Here is a 17,054-nt window from a genome sequence, read left to right as displayed (position 1 = left end):
CAACAGACTAGGAGGGCTCCCTTTTTTCCACACCCTCTCTAGCATTCATTATTTGTAGACTTTTTGTTGCTGGCCATTCTGACCGGTGTGAGATGATACCTCACTGTAGTTTTGATTTGCATTTCTCTAATAATTAGCGATATTGAGCACTTTTCATGTGCCTATTTTAGCCACCAAAATTCTAAACAAGTTACAAGTCGCCTTTTTCCCCCTGCCAGCACTCATGTTCGTTCCCCAGCCATCGTGTTCCACAGCCTTTCCCAGATGGATCCACAAGTTTCTCTCCAAGAGTCTCAGACCATCCTAACTTCTGAGTCATCTGGGTCCATCCCGTGGGATTTGGAATGATGTCACTCTCACAGACTGGGAACACTGTGGCTCCATTCCACCTGCTGCGATCCTGAGAACCAGGCTTCTGTGTCCCCAGCAACTGATTTCTCTTAGTCACAGCTGTGCCTGCCTCTGCTTCTCTCCATCCAAGATGGCATAGACTGGGGGGGGACCAGGACAGAGGGTACTAACTGAAAGGGACACAAGGGAACCTTCTAGGGTGACAGATATGTCCTGGCGTCACAGGCATATCCTATGTAAAAGTCATTAAGCTGGACACTTAAGATACGTTTTACTACATGTAATTTATTCCTTAATAAAGTACTGGAAAAAAAAAAAAAGAAAATGAAACAAACCGAAAATGTGCATTATTAATTTCATGAAAAGTAAAAACTTATATTAAAAAAGAAAATGTAATCATAGGACACTCCCCGTCATCTCGACCTAGCTTGGCTGTGAACAATAATCACACAGTTGTAATAATGGATAAATATATGATATAAGGATTCAACCAAAAATCTATATTGGCAGGATGGGCAGAAGGGCAGTGTCTGTGTGTAGCAGAGGATTGGGGGGTGAGCAAAGAGAGCTGAATCCTAGTATTTTGTAGTAGGAAGTCAATAGATAATGTCTAAAATCAAATAGACGAATAAACAAGAAAAAACAAAGCAGAACAAACTGGCCTGGACTTGGAGGCTCCCTTACCCACCTGCTCACATTCTACTTGGTTCTATGCAGGTGCCCATCTGGGCATCCTCTTCCTCCTTGGCTGGGTTAGTACCTCATCTTGATATATGAAGCTTTTGACTGGGGCCCCGCTGGCCAGGCTCATTTCCCACCACTTTCCCTCACCAGAGCGGAGTTCCCCTAACCAGCTGCCAGGGATATTTTGCCACAAGCAGACGGACCTAAAAGGATCAAAACTGATATTTATCTGTATCTCAAATATTGGACCCAACAGATTTCCTCACTGTTCTTGAAATTCCCCACACCCACTTCACCCCTGCCCTCTGGGTGGCCGGCCTTCCAGCTCCGCCAGTTTCTCTTTGACAGATCTTGTTTTTCAAGTCCAGTAGGTCCCAAATGGTTGACTCATTGCTTAACAAAGTCATTATTTACCCCGTGAAGGCCATAGTTCTGCTTTCAGCACTTCCTGTCATTTTTTAGAAATGTATTGAGTGTCTTAGGTTGTTCTAGCAAAGGATTTTGGATTTTCTAAACATAAGGGGTTTGAAGTCCCTTCTCCCTGGAAAATAGCGAACTGTGGCCCTAGAGCATTCAGGAATAATCTTATAAACGTAGCCTGTGTTATTGGGGTAAATAGTGCTGACTAACATCACTATGGGAATGAAGACAGGCACAGTGGTAAGTGTGGACCCCTGTGGAGGGGAATGATGACGGGAAGGGGAGGAAAACAGGGTATTCCTTGGGTGCGATTCAAATATTATTTTGTGTCCAGAGGGCAAGTGTAGCAGGTGGAATGTTAATAAAGCTCAGAACTCCTGTGGTTTCCACTCTTTGATGAGTGGGATGAGAACAAAAACATTAGCCAATTATATTTTCCCTACTGAGTTCAGCACAGCAATGAATCTAGGTAGTATGGGGCCTGCGGTTCATATCATAAAGAGATGCGGGACATCTCTTTAAGAAAACACTTACCAAATTAATGTGGCTTCCCTGGTAGCGCAGTGGTTAAGAATCCGCCTGCCAATGCAGGGGACACGGGTTCGAGCCCTGGTCCGGGAAGATCCCACATGCCGCAGAGTAACTAAGCCCCTGTGCCACAACTACTGAGCCCACGTGCCACAACTACTGAAGCCTGTGCACCTAGAGCCCGTGCTAAGCAGCAAGAGAAGCCGCCGCAATGAGAAGCCCATGCACCGCAACAAAGAGTAGCCCCTGCTCGCCCCAACTAGAGAAAGCCCAGCAACAAAGACCCAATGCAGCCAAAATAAATAAATAAAATGAATTAAAAAATTTTTAAACAGCAAAATTAGTTTGAAAGCAGACAAATTCACTGAGCTGTCACAAAATCACTCAGAGGCCACATGAGTTGTCAGTGCTTGAACTAGTGGTTGGAAACACGCATTTTCAACCAATTTATTTTGGGCCCATTTACCTTGCTCCAAAGATAAAATTAAAATTCATAAAAACATTACCAGAGGCACAGCAAGACATATCTGAAACAAGATGATGCCACAAGAAGCAAAATACTCCGTGATGAATCTCCCCCAAATTATCAATAAGCCCCTAGAAAATTCCAAAATTTGAACAAAGCTACTAAAGCATAAATTATTTGAAGAAAACAGCATAAAAGTTATAAAGGAGTAAAAAATGAATGACTGAAAATATTTCTTTTTACCAATTAATCATTTTGGGTTTTATTATTTATTTTGGTTTTTTTTTTTTTCTTTAAGTAAATTCTGTTCTCTGTCCAGTGTTCATTGAGGAGAAAGGAAGAAATGGCAGAAGCAGAATGGAGAGTTCGAGAGAGGGACAGAGATAGGGGTTGGGGGAGAGACAGAGAGAGAAGAGGAAACGCAAAAGGCCGAAGAAAGATGTATACAATTTGGAAAGTGAAGCAAAATTTATGAGAAATTCCACACACATACCGACGTGCACACACAAACTTATTTGATAATAGAAGCCAGGTCTCATGGGGCTACAGATGGATTTTATTTTTTTTAATAAATGTATTTATTTATTTTTGGCTGCTCTGCGTCTTCGTTGCTGCGCACAGGCTTCAGTAGTTGTGGTGTGCGGGCTCTAGAGCGCAAGCTCAGTAGTTGTGGCGCACGGGCTTAGTCACTCTGAGGCATGTACGATCTTCCCAGACCAGGGCTCGAACCCGTGTCCCCTGCATTGGCAGGCAGATTCTTAACCACTGTGCCACCAGGGAAGTCCCACAGATGGATTTTTCTTTCCATTTTTCACCTGGCATTTAATGGAAACAGCTGTCTGGCCTGCTGGCAGACGCCCTCCTGACACCTGTCCCACGAAGTTCCTGGGCATGAATTGTTCTCACACAACACAGGCCCAGCGCAGTCGGGGGGCAGCTGCTGACCCCAGCGTGTCTGGCCGTGAAATTGAACAACCAGGAAACTGAACAACCAGAAGCACGCTGCTGCCCCAGGAGAGCTAGGATTTACTCCTGAAGGTGTCTTCTTGCCCCGCTTTACACACAGCAACTTCCACTGTTAAAAGGATGCTTGCAGAGCACAAATGACAGCGGCAGGACCACGTTTCTATCTCCTAGCATTTTACAAATAGACTCAGAACTGGCAAAGGGGACTCTGTAAAACACGTGGGGTGGCTGTCCGGATCCCTCTTATCACTGCTGGCCTGGAGGTGGTTCTGCCCTGCAATTTGGAGCTCGAAGGCCTGTTGTGAGTCTGTTGCAGGGATGCAGGTGGGAGACCAGGAGAGCCTCAGCTGCGGCAGCGGCTCTGGGGAGATTCAAAACACATGAAGCGCGAAAAACTAGCAGAGCTTGTGACAGAAACCAGGTGACAAATTGAAAAAGCTGTTTAAATATTTAGCTTCTCAGATATCTATTGCTAGATGACAAGCCACAGAGAACGGTTTGAAGATGAAGGAACTTGCTGACTTGATACAGATGCTATAATGAAAGCCCATTTTACAGAAACAGACTCACAGGCATAGAAAACAAGCTTATGGTTACCGAAGTGGGAAGGCGGGGAGGGATAAATTAGGAGTTTGGGATTAGCAGGTACAAACCACTATATATAAAATAGATAAACAACAAGGTCCTATTGTATAGTACAGGGACTATATTCAATATCCTGTAATAAACCATAATGGAGAAGAATATGAAAGAGAATACATACATATATGTATAACTGAATCACTTTTTCTATGCCAAAAATGAACACAACATTGTAAATCAAGTATACTTCAAAAAAAAAAAAAAAGAAAAGAAAGCCTGTTTTTTGTTTTTGTTCTTTTAATAAATTTATTTATTTATTTATTTTTGGCTGTGTTGGGTCTTCGTTGCTGCGCGCTGGCTTTCTTTAGTTGCGGCAAGCGGGGGCTACTCTTTGTTGCAGTGCGTGGGCTTCTCATTGAGGTGGTTTCTCGTTGGGGAGCACTGGCTCTAGGTGCACGGGCTCCAGTAGTTATGGCACGTGGGCTCTAGAGCGCAGGCTCAGTAGTTGTGGTGCACGGGCTTAGTTGCTCCGCAGCATGTGGGATCTTAGTTCCCCGACCAGGGCTTGAACCCGTGTCCCCTGCATTGGCAGGTGGATTCTTAACCACTGCACCGCAAGGGAAGTCCAAGAAAGCCTGTTTTAAAACACCCACTAAATAATGAGCCATTTCATAGATCAAGAGTCCTTATAGCCTTTAAGATTTTGTTGTTACAATGTTTTAAAAAAAATGATGCCACCCTTTTCTGAGGATGAAGTTTAAAGGGACATAGGGAGATTTTGAAAGTTTCATACAGTTAAAAGAGAAGACCAAAAAATTCAAAGCATGATGAGTTCAAAGCAAAGGCATTTAGATTAGAGTCAAGAAATAAGGGAATTCTCCCCTGCATTTATTTAGCAGCACAGGAAATAAGCTGGTTAAGTGAAATCTGCAGTTAATGGAAATATAACCCTTTAAGTACTTATTAAAACATTTCTAATCACTTCAGGCAAAATATTTTTAAAACCCAGCCCTTGAATAGTTAGATGAGGTATAGTAATCATAATTAACCAATTATTATTTATTATAATAATTCATTAATGCTATTAATTAATTAATTAATTTTGATTACTACTGAGTCAGGACCATGGGGGTGGTAATCAACTGGTCCTGTGGCCGTGACACTGGGATGTCCCAGGCCCAGCAAAGAGTGGGCAGTGGTTTACCGCTTAGGTATATGTGCCTAATTGTGCAGTTTTATGTACCTTTTCTTATGTGGTCTTGTAGAAACCACAATAGCAAAAACTAAGTACTATCTTCACTTTGAGTCAAATAATACGATCATGAAATAGTCTATGTGCCAGCACACAAGCTAATTAAATTGAAGGAAACTTGTGTATTAGGTAAACGGGCAAAGAGGGACTCACTTCAGTAAAAACACGGCGGTCTCTTCTGTTGAGGGAAATGCATGGGCCTTTCAAAAAAATTCTTGGGGGTGATTATTTTATTGCTCAGATGTCTCCCCCGCCTCCTTCCCTTTATTTATAATAAATAAATAATATTTATTTATTTCATTTTTTTCTTTTGGGCTTCAGAGAGAGAACAGGTCTCCTGAAGACTGAGGCCTAGACCCTACGTGGTGCTCCTCTATCCTCTCTCTGAAATTAAGGTAAATTACAGTATAAGCCACTTCTCTTTCTATCCTGCTCACTTGAGCCGCAAGAAGGAGCCAAATAGCGCATGAGTCTCATCCCAAGATGGAGGAAGGAAGGCATCACCACTTGAGGGGCTTTGCCATGGATGTGGTATTAACTGGCAAAATTGGGAACAGAATTCAGATATTTGAAAGAACATTTGCAAAAGAAGGTTATAAAAACAATTTCAGTGTATCTTGTGGAAATGATTTCTTTAAAAATTGCATTGGCCATCTGTATTTAGAAGAATTGGTCTCAATGTAACAGTTATATTATAAATGGCAATACTTAGTATGCTAATATTATATGGATCATGAAAAAACATTTTCTCTGAGATAATAAATAAATAAATAAATATAAAAACAGTTTCTCTTTTTCCACCAAGAGCTCTATCCCCTGGGTCTATATTCCTCTGGGACACCAACAGGAGCAGGACCCAATTCACTAGCTCCACTCGGCATGAGTTCCTCGTCCTCCCGTTGGCCGGACCTTGCCTTCCCCAGCAGGAGGTGGATTCTCGGCCTGTCTCACTGGCCTGTCTCGCTGTCTCGCTGTCTCGCTGTTCTGACTTCACCCACGTCATCAGCCTTCTCATCCCCAGCAGGCTTCCCACAGCCGTCCCTCGACAGTCGGAACATCCACTGGTCACACAAATGTGAGTGTTCTGGTTCCTTCATAATCACTTCTCAGATGAATTAATAAATTGGCTTTCCGCCTTTCGGATCAATCTTTTGAGCTTAGTTAATATATACCTGCTTCTAAGAGACAAGTGGCGAAATTAAATTTCCAGGCCTGCGGGCAGAAGGCAGGGCCTGGCAGAGCTGCCGAAGTGTGGAGGGCCTCCGTGTGAGGTCTATGGGGAAACACCAGGCGGTCCTCGAGACAACGCTTCAAGGACAGATGCAGGAGGGCAGTTTAAATTTTTCTGCATGCTTATGCTTTCTGTGTACAAGTGCACGTCGTTCCATCCGCAGTGCAAATTCCCCACAGGCGGTAATCAGCCCTAATGGATCTTGTAGATCTTTGCACAATGCTGAGCGCAAAATATGAGCTTAAATTCTCACTGAGGGGGAAGTAGTGTTCACTGGAGACCAAAATTTTGTGTTTCTAGTTGTTCTGACCCAAGAAATGCAATGTTCATGTGGCCTGGTAGATGCAGACAACAACAAAGAGGGGCTTCGGTCTGTGGCTTTGGTGGCTTTGGTCCTCCATCAACACCAGCCTTTATGGAGCACTTCCTGTTTGCTCAGCTCAGAGTTAATCTCAGTTAAGTGGCAGAAGATAGAGCAGGCAGAGCTGGAATGCGGGTGAGGGGCTGATAAGGGGAGCTGAGCTTAGAAGGCAGTAACCACTGCCCAGTTCTGTAGCATCCAGACAGAAGCATCACACGGTCAAGGGTAATACAGGAAGAAAGATACCCACGGCTTTTTTGTTGTTGTTGTTCTCTCAGTTTGGGAACTCCACTTACGTGTGTACTTTTAAAAAGTTGAATAACATGTGATTACCACGCACACATTAAACAATAGGAAACGTCTAACCACAATCGCTGCGCTCACCTGTCTCCTGTGAATTTCCTCCCTCGTCAGGACAAAGATACCTGGTCGTTCTTCTAATGGCAGCGCGGCATTCAGGGGGGTTGGGGTCCTTGGCTGTAGGCACAGCGGACTCTCCAGTCCGGAGCTCTGCTTCCCCTTCCTTTATCGTTGATCATGCTGCCTGAATGTAGGAATATCACAGGGTTAGAGGCCCACGTGGGCTGATAGGCATCCGAGGCTTTGGCTGTAGGTTTTGTTACCCCCAAACCTGGGTTCGCCTCTTGGTGGGTGTCAAGCCAAAACACACAACCAAGCCAGAGATCGGGAGAATGAAGGATTGATTACTTGCAGCAAGGAAAGAGAACACGGGGGATCTTATCTAAGGCAGTGTCTCCCCCTCAACAGCAAAACTGGGGAATTTGTAAGCTAAGGGTCCATGCATATTCATGAAGGGGCTGAGGCCTAGACGGAGTCCAAGCTTTAGCTGATTGAAGTTACCAGGGTCAGAAAAGGTCAAGATCATCACCCCTTAGGTTCCAGTTGATCGGGTGGTTGAGCTTCAGGCTAATCTTTACCATTGAAACAGGACTGGGTGTCTTTACACCTGCTATATTATCTTTGCTATTGTTACTGCTCTTGCCTGGTAATAGTCTTTTGTTCCGACATTCTTTTGTTTCCTTAAGATCATTAATTACCGAGACCTGTTCAAGGGCAAGCATTATGGCCAGGCTTAGATCACAAAATGGCTTAGGCCCAAAATGGCTTCTCTTATGTCAAGAAAGCCATGTCGGGTTCCTTTTCTCCAGGGACCCCCTACCCTGTCTGCTCACAGTTATGAGTTCAAGGGTGGCCTGCCGGCCCAGAAGCCTGGGTCATGGTGTACTGTTTCCAGCTGACAGGGGCAACCGGATGCCCTCGGTGACTGCAGATCAATGAATTCATGGTTCAGGGACCTTGTTATTCTCACTTTTTACTTGTTTCCTACTTCCGGTTGTTTTTCTTAGTTTGGCCCCTGCTCCCCACAGGCCCTGCGAACTCCTTCCCAAATCCTAAGGCTCAATGGCCAACGGAGGAGAGTTTTATTTTTTGAGTGGGCAGCTGGTCTAGCCTCCGCCTAAAACTGATTCTGAAATCTTCCCAGGGTTGGGGGTCTGAGTAATCTAAACACAAAGTGAGACAGAAGGTTTTATCTTAATCCATTTTCAGTAAGTGCGTTATTAAATATTCAGCTTTTCAGACACAAATCGGCAGAGCCCAGGCAAGCACAATGATAAGAAATTTTCGGATGTTAATTATGTTTCCTTTTCACTGAAGCTCTCACAGGCAAATTCTGTGAGATCAGACGGAATTTTCAGTAGACTTTGCCAGCCAATTTTTTCATGTTGAAAAGCATAATGTTTTTCAGCTTGCGTTAAAGTTCCAGTGAGATAATTACCTCTCACTGACAAGGTCAATGGACAGCTCAGGATCTGTTCATTTATTTCTAAGACAATTTCAGCTGCTAATACTGAGCTCCAAAGGAAATGATAACAAAGGGATATCGCTTGTAAATGAAAGTACAGGTTTCTTTCAGTGTGATGAAGTCTCCATGGCCACAACCCTCATCCTTACCCAAACCCTTCAACTCACCTTTCACCCTGGAGGCAAAGGACTGTTGGAAGAAACTGATTGTCACATTTCATTCCCTTGCACGTTGGAGGGAAAGGAAGGACAGATAGAACTGCCATGGACTTGGCCTTACCTACTCCATGTTCTCAGACTGATGCTGAAAACTCGGCCTCTGTGCACCAGTGCTGAATCAAATCTCAGAGACAGAGTTTTGGGTGAAGCAGAAAAGAACAGCCTTACTGCTTTGCTAGGCAAAGCGGGATACAGTAGGCTCGTGCCCCTCAGTACCTCTGTGTCCCAAACTGGGAGGATTTGGTGAGGAGTTTTATAGCAATGCTTCAAAGGCGGAGTTGCTAATAAGGATCAGGGTGTGTGCAGGGCCTGCATTTTTTATATCTGGCCTCAGGTGGTCTCCTGCTGAGCTTCTCTGGTTCTCCAGGAATAAAGAATGCTTCATCAAGCAGTTAACATCTTCCATTTGTTGGGGGTTTTAGTTCTGCAGAAGAGCCCAAAGCTCCAGATGTTTGTTTAAGGAAACCGAGGCTTCAGCAGGAAACAAGGAGTGTCCTGGGAGCACTAAGACAGGATAAATCTTTGCGTCACTGTCGCTCCTCTACGGCCTGAGCAAGGAACCACTGAGTGGAGAGAAGGCATAACCAAGACCCCAAGCAGATTCCAGAGTGGAGACCGGCAGAGACAGAGCCAGGAACCTGGGTGTGAGAGCTAAACGTCCTGCCTTCCATGCTACCATATTTACAACTTAATTAACATCTGTTAATTACAGTTAATTAAAGAAAACAAGACCTCTCAAGTTAATGAATGTAGTGCTTTTCTCTGTATGGGTAGATGCAAGAGTCTGGGCTCATTGAAATCATTTCTTTGATATGCACCTCAGCTGCCTAGGACGGGTATCCTGTTTTTTCCCATCCTGAGGGCCCTCCGGGTGCACCGTTGGGGCTGGCCGCAGTGGCTGAGGGCTTGATGCAGCATCCTTTGTTTGCTGAAGATTTCTTCCTTAGCGTAGCCCTGGAGGCCAAAGGCCCCCTTCCTTCAAGGGAAATCTTGCATTTAAGAAGAGAAACAAGATCAAACCCAACGGGGACACCTATTGGCCAGGTTTTGGTCTTCAAAACATGCAGTTTCTATCTTCGTTGCTTGTTGAGTAATCAGAGTACTGAGGAAGTTTAGCTACTTTACAAAGAAAGAGAGGAGGAGAGAAGGGGAGAGCTGCCTTTGTCCACAGCCCTGGTCTCTGAGACTGCCACTCAACAAGCAGAACTTCAGACATCCTTTGTCTGCCTTTGCAGCACTATTTACAATAGCCAGGACATGGAAGCAACCTAAGTGTCCATGGACAGATGAATGGATAAAGAAGCATATATATACAATGGAATATTACTCAGCCATAAAAAGAAATGAAATTGAGTTATTTGTAGTGAGGTGGATGGACCTAGAGTCTGTCCTACAGAGTGAAGTAAGTCAGAAAGAGAAAAACAAATGCCGTATGCTAACACACATATATGGAATCTAAAGAAAAAAAATGGTTCTGAAGAACCTAGGGGCAGGACAGGAATAAAGACGCAGACGTAGAGAATGGACTTGAGGACATGGGGAGTGGGGAGGGTAAGCTGGGACGAAGTGAGAGAGTGGCATGGACCTATATACACTACCAAACGTAAGATAGATAGCTAGTGGGAAGCAGCCGCATAGCACAGGGAGATCAGCTCAGTGCTTTGTGACCACCTGGAGGGGTGGGATAGGGAGGGTGGGAGGGAGAGACAAGACGGGGGAGATATGGGGATATATGTATACGTATAGCTGATTCACTTTGTTATAAAACAGAAACTAACACACCACTGTAAAGCAATTATATACTAATAAAGGTGTTAAAAGAAAAAAAGATAAAGCAAAAAAAAAAAAAAAGAAATATTTTCTGAGAGCATCCAACATGCTGATGTTGTTTTAGAAACAACAGTAAATGAGAGGAACCAAACTATGACATTATATACACATCAATTTATTCCACAAATACTTATCAAATACCTACAATATGTCAAAAACTCTGCTAGTCGCTGTAGACACCAGAGTGAGCAAAACTCTGACCTCATCACGTTGACAGCTCAGCAGACTAAAACAATGATAGGACAACAGTGATAATGTAAGAGTGCTCTGGAAACACCAAAGAGATAGATAATAGAGAGAAATGTACCTCTACCATCATCTGGTCAAAACACGAGTTAATCAATATGCTTTGAAGTTACAAATATGAAGCGATCTCTTTGCTTGTTTAGTCAAGTACAGGATTGCACCACTTATCTGGCTACTTTTAGAACATAAACTTAGGTAAATAGTAATATCTATAGCATCTCCACCTGTATATCTTCATTTTTCTCCCTCTTCTGTTATAAATGAAATCATTTTTGTTCTCAATACTATTCATCTCCTTTTGTGAGAGAGCCCTGATACACTCATTGTTCAAGGCCCATTCTTCAAGATATTGGATTCCAAGCAGCCTTGGGTCCTCAACAACACAGCTTACCATGAATTCTCCATAGGCAGCAAGGTCATGAACAAGGCAACATTCTTCTTGATTCAGCTCAGTTTGAAACTATTGGAAAGTCATCCCACTTTACACTCTCTTCAGGGACCCTCAGTCCCTGGCTACAATGATGGACCAGATCTGGGAAGTGAGTGAAAGCTTTGCAAAAAAGTGAATCCTTAAGCTGGCTCTTGAGGGATGTGTAGGAGTTTATCAGGCGGACAAGGTGTACTTTGGCAGCAGGAGAGGGAGGAGACTGAGGCCGGGGTTGGAGGGAAAGTAGGAAAGACAGTCCAGGCAGAGGTAAGAGGCTGCATGATGGCCAGAGCCACGTAACCACATAGCAGGTTGAGGGAGACACGTGTCCCTGAGTTCTGGGAGTGAGAGAGACGTGGAGACATGCTCAAAGCATCAGCTGCTGCTGGTACCGAAGGAGCCCCTGCTGCTAAGGGAACTTTTACCAAATTCTGGACCTGAGGGGAGTCACTGAGATTTTAAACCAAAGGGATACAGGATAACATTATGTTTTAGGAAGGTTCATTGTATTACTATAGCAGTATTAACATTTCATTGCAGGTGTATATGGCAGTTCACTGTTCTAGCAGTCCAGACCTGCTCTGTCTTCCCGTTGATTAATTTCCCTTTGGCAGTAACTTCTCCAGCTCCCAACCCCCCTAAGCTGCAGTGGCCTGTGTTTTCCTCTCAAGTGGTAAACACCTTTAAGGGAAGCCAGAACAAAAGAGCAAATTTCACTATTGAAAATAACTCTGAGGCTTAATGTTTTTGTAAGGCAAAGAGCCACCCACTTGATTTTTATCCATCTTATGAATTTTGATTTTTGGGGGGATGTGAATTAAAAAACAGTGAAGGCATGTTTTCTGGTTTCAAAAGGAAATTATACATGTAAAATCAGTGCTTCTGCTCTAAACCACTGAGCCGACTTACTGTATTGCATGCTTTTAGTGAATAGACATGATCTTTATCTTAAGTGGTATAACTTGAAGGATCTCTTTTGTATAAAGGTATTAGTCCAGACTGATAAATGAAATTGTTCAGTCTGTCTCACTCTGGTGGGTTTAGTTTCTAAGATACTGAAACTTAGGCTGGGTCATGCCTATTTACTACATTTGTTTTTCTTTCAAAAGCCCAGTGATTCCCAAATAAGTGGATCTTGGCAACTAATAATACGTGCCTTACTTATCCGGATTTCAGGCAATTTTAAATGATCTGATAAAAGTTTTTGCAGACACCTGGGGAGATTGTACTCAGCATTGACAAACAAGGGCCATTCTCATTTCAGAAGGAGCCCTCATGAGCCTGTGCCTAGTAGATGCTCATTGGTGGTCGCTGAGTGAGCACAGATTGCCAGGAATCAGTATTTGGGTTCTGAGAGTCTTTTGCTAATGGTGAAAGAACGTACTATAATTAGGTAATTAAAGAAAGGAAATACTGCAAAACAAGTCAAGGAAATACCATACTGCCTCAGTTTTCAGCTAAAATTTGTCTTGATATACTATCGAGCATGAGAAAACTCCTACCCCAAAGTATTCCTAGACAATGAAATACCATAGATAACCCTGGTATACAAAGCATACCCTAAACATTTGGAATTTACCAACAGATTAACAAGAGCACCAACTGCCCTTCCCCTTTCCCTCCCTCTGTGCTTTCTTGGTCAATTCCATCTTTCTTTCAAGTTCTTCCTCTGCATTCCTTTGAGGAGAGTGTTTCTCACTTGGCTTTCTTCTACTTCATCTTTTTCATCTTCTCTAACAGTGGCATCATTTGTGACAGCACCATGGTGGGTGTTATGGAATTCTAAGTGCCTCATTAAATAGTGCTTCTGGTATAAGAAAATCAAGTTTGAGACAAAGCCAGGCTTTTTGGTATTTTATTTTGATAAATATTCTGTATTAAGCAAGCACTTGAGAGGCCAACATGATGCCAACTTTTATACTCAACTCCTAGGGTGACTGAGGTAGTACCTTTAATATGACAGTGATAAAAATAAACTAAATTAAAATTATTGGAATAAATATAATACCCCAATAACTGAGTTTGTTCTAATATAAGAGGACTTTTTTTTTTTAAAAGAGGGAAAGTTATGTCACAAACCCATCTTTTACATGTAGCTGTTCAGTTTTCCTTGCACCATTTATTGAAGAGACTGTCTTTTCTCCATTATATATTCTTTCCTCCTTTGCCATACATTAATTGACCATAAGTGTGTGGGCTTATTTCTGGGCTTTCTACTCTGTTCTGTTGATCTATGGTTTTGTGCCAGTACCATGCTGTTTTGATTACTGTAGCTTTGTAGCATAGTCTGAAATCAGGGCGTGTAATACATCCAGCTCTGTTCCTTTTTCTCAAGATTGCTTTGGCAATTCAGGGTCTTTTGTGGGTCCATATAAATTTTAGGATTACCTGTTCTAGTTCTCTGAAAAATGTCATAGATATTTTTATAGGGATTGCATTAAATCTGTAGATTACTTTGGGCAGTATGAACATTTAAACAATATTAATTCTTCTAATCCATGAATATGGGATATCATTCCATTTCTTTGTATCATCTTCAATTTCCTTCATCAATGTTTTATAGTTTTCAGAATATAGGTCTTTCATCTCCTTGGTAAGTTTATTCATAGGGTTTTGTTTTGTTTTTGGTGTGATTTTAAACAGGATTGTTTTCTAGATTTTGGATAGTTCATTATTAGTGTATAGAAAACAACAGATTTCTGTATATTAATCTTGTATCCTGAAACTTTGCTGAATTCATTTATTAGTTGTAATAGTTTTTTGGTGGGGACTTTAGGGTTTTATATATACATTGCCATGCCATCTGCAAATAGTGATGGTTTTACTTCTTCTCTTCCAATTTGGATGCCTTTTATTTCTTTTTCTTGCCTGATTTCTGTGGCTAGGACTTCCAAAACTATGTTGGATAAAAGTGCTGAGAGTGGGCATGCTTGTCTTGTTTGTGATTTTAGAGGAAAGGCTTTCAGCTTTTCACCACTGAGTATGATGTCAGCAGTGGGTTTATCATAAATGGGCTTTATTATGTTGAGATATACCAACATATACCCTCTCTACCAACTTTGATGAAAGTTTTTATCATGCATGGATATTGAATTTTGTCAAATACATTTTTCTGCATCTACTGAGACAATCACGTGACTTTTATTCTTTCTTTTGTTAATGTGGTGTATCACATTGAGTGATTTGTGAATACTGAACTATCCTTGCATCCCTGGAATAAATCCCACTTGATCATGGTGTATGATACTTTTTATATTTTGTTAAACTCAGTTTGCTAATATTTTGTTGAGAATTTTTGCATCTATATTCATCAGAGATATTGGCTTTTAATTTTCCTTTTCTGTATTGTCCTTGTCTTGTTTTGATATCAGGTGGCCTTACAGAATGAATTTGAGAGTGTTCCCAGCTCTTCAATTTTGGGGAATAGTTTGAGAAGGATAGCTATTAGCTTTTCTTCATATGTTTGGTAGAATTCCCCTATGAAACCATCAGGTTCTGGACTTTTGCTTGCTGGGATTTTTTTTTTTAATTACAAATTCAATTTCACTACTCGTGGTAAGTCCATTCAGATTGTCTATTTCTTCCTGGCTCAGTCTTGGAAGGTTGTGTTGTAATGTTTCTAGAAATTTGTCCATTTCTTCTAGGTTGTCCAATTTGTTGGCATATAACTGTTTGTAGTAGTCTCCTATGACTTTTTGCTTTTATGTGATATCAGTTGTTATTTCTCTTCTTTTATTTCTTATTTTGTTTATTTGGGTCCTCTCTCTTTTTTTTCTTGATGAGCCTGGCTAGATGTTTATCACTCTTGTTTACCCTTTCAAAAAAGCCAGCTCTTGGTTTCACTGATCTTTTCTATTATACTTTTTGGTCTCTATTTTATTTATTTCCTCTCTGATCTTTATTATTTCCTTCCTTCTGTTGATGTTGGGCTTTATTTATTTATTTATTTAGTCTAATTCCTTTGTTAGAAAGGAATTATGTTGTTTTTTGAAATTTTTCTTGTTTCTTGAGGTAGGTCTCTATTGCTATACACTTCCCTTTTAGAACTGCTTTTGCTGCATCTTATAGATTTTGGAAAGTTGTGTTTCCATTTTCATCTGTCTTGAGCTATTTTCTGATTTCCTCTTTGATTGCTTCATTGACCCATTGTTTTTTCAGCAGCATGTTGTTTAGTGTCCATGTGTTTGTTTCCTATTTTTCTTTCTATAATTGATTTCTAGTTTCATACCACTGTGGCTGAGAAAAAATGCTTGACATATTTTCTATCCTCTTAAATTTGTCGAGTTATTTTGTGGCCCAGCATGTGATCTACCCTGGAGAATGTTCCATGTGCACTTGAAAAAATGTGTATTCTGCTGTTGCTTTTGGATGGAATGTCTCTCTCTCTCTCTATATATATATATACACACACACACATTTGGTCTAATGTGTTACTTAAGACCAAATTTTCCTTCTGGATTTTCTGTCTGGATGATCTGTCCATTGTAAATGGAAATTTCTAAGTACCTAGAGGTACCCAGGAATATAGAAATTTGTTTTAGTAGCAACAGTTTTGTGGATTATTGCTCTTATTAGCCTCTGCTAACTCTTTAAATTGCCTATGTTGAAGACCATAGGCAATACAGACAAGAGTATAGTGACAGCGGTTATACTAATCAAGGACTCTGCACACTTGAAGTCTTTCAGGAGTTCTTACATCTTCTTTGAGGAAAAGAAGTCTTTTCCCATTTAAAAATATTATGTTCTCTCTCTCTCTTCCTTTCTGTATTTAAATTGGAATAAATCTTCATTCTGAAACTATTTTGTGAATTTTACCCCATCACTTGAGCTAATTGGAGCCTAGGGAATGATAAATCCCAACTTGACATTTCTTTGTGTGAGGGCTCTTCTTGTATCTCTCAACCTTGCATATGATTATCTTCCCCAGCCTCCTCAATAGGCTCTTCATTGCCAGCAAAGACACAACCAGATTCTCTAACATTACGGGTAATAGCCTGATAAACACCCAGAGATGGTTCTTCCACAAATGACAGCACCTAATGAGGCTCTGGCAAGAGATTATTTTTGGTGATGCTGTTTTTAGGAAATGCTAGGAAAATGCCTCCTGTGGTAACTTATTAGCATGAAGAAAATCAACAGAAAGCTTTCATACGTCATGGCAATTTTCAGATGACTAATTAGATTTTGAAATTTAAAGAAAAATAACCACTTTTGTTCATGCCTTTAACTACATGCTTAAAGCAATTTCAGAACGCCTTCAACTAAAGATCTAATTGTAGTTGTGCACAATTAGTCATCACTAGAGAACTTTTCCATTATTATTCTTTTCTCCAGGTAATTGATTTGAACTACTTGAGTTCATATGCTTGAATAGTGTCGTGAATGGATAGAAGCTTGGGAAAATTTTTGGCCCAAGAGTCAAGGAGCAGGAAAGACTGGGAAATATACTGTTTGAGCAATTCAGTAAACAAAACAGTTGAGAAAGAATTCTGTGTTGGATATTATCTGTTGCAGCCAGCAGCATTCCCACTCCTTCCTATAATCTCTCCTGTCTTATAGCAGCTGGATGCCTGTGAATTGTATTCTCTAGGCTTCTTGATAGGAAGGTTTTAAATATGATTTTACCAATGAGATTGACTCACGCTAGATTTAGGAATTAGCAGGGAG

The 17,054-nt window shown here is 41.4% G+C and overlaps 1 protein-coding gene across 4 annotated transcripts in view; it reads right to left on the bottom strand.

Moving 5' to 3' along the window:
* Window positions 1–17,054, bottom strand: part of MAP3K21 (mitogen-activated protein kinase kinase kinase 21) — a 139,004-nt gene that overhangs the window by 52,134 nt on the left and 69,816 nt on the right. For 3 of the 4 annotated variants that reach the window (XR_009498073.1, XR_009498074.1, XR_009498075.1), the window contains exon 12: window positions 7,226–7,385. The gene's annotated coding sequence lies outside the window, so the exon portion shown is untranslated. Of the gene's footprint in view, window positions 1–3,543; window positions 3,777–7,225; window positions 7,386–17,054 lie in introns of those variants that run through there. The other variant, XR_009498076.1, reaches the window with a different exon arrangement.

Source organism: Balaenoptera ricei, chromosome 16, assembly GCF_028023285.1.
Source record: "Balaenoptera ricei isolate mBalRic1 chromosome 16, mBalRic1.hap2, whole genome shotgun sequence".
Classification (NCBI taxonomy): domain Eukaryota; kingdom Metazoa; phylum Chordata; class Mammalia; order Artiodactyla; family Balaenopteridae; genus Balaenoptera; species Balaenoptera ricei.
The sequence above is the reverse complement of the archived record's forward strand: the minus strand, read 5'-3'. Positions and strand labels throughout refer to the sequence as shown.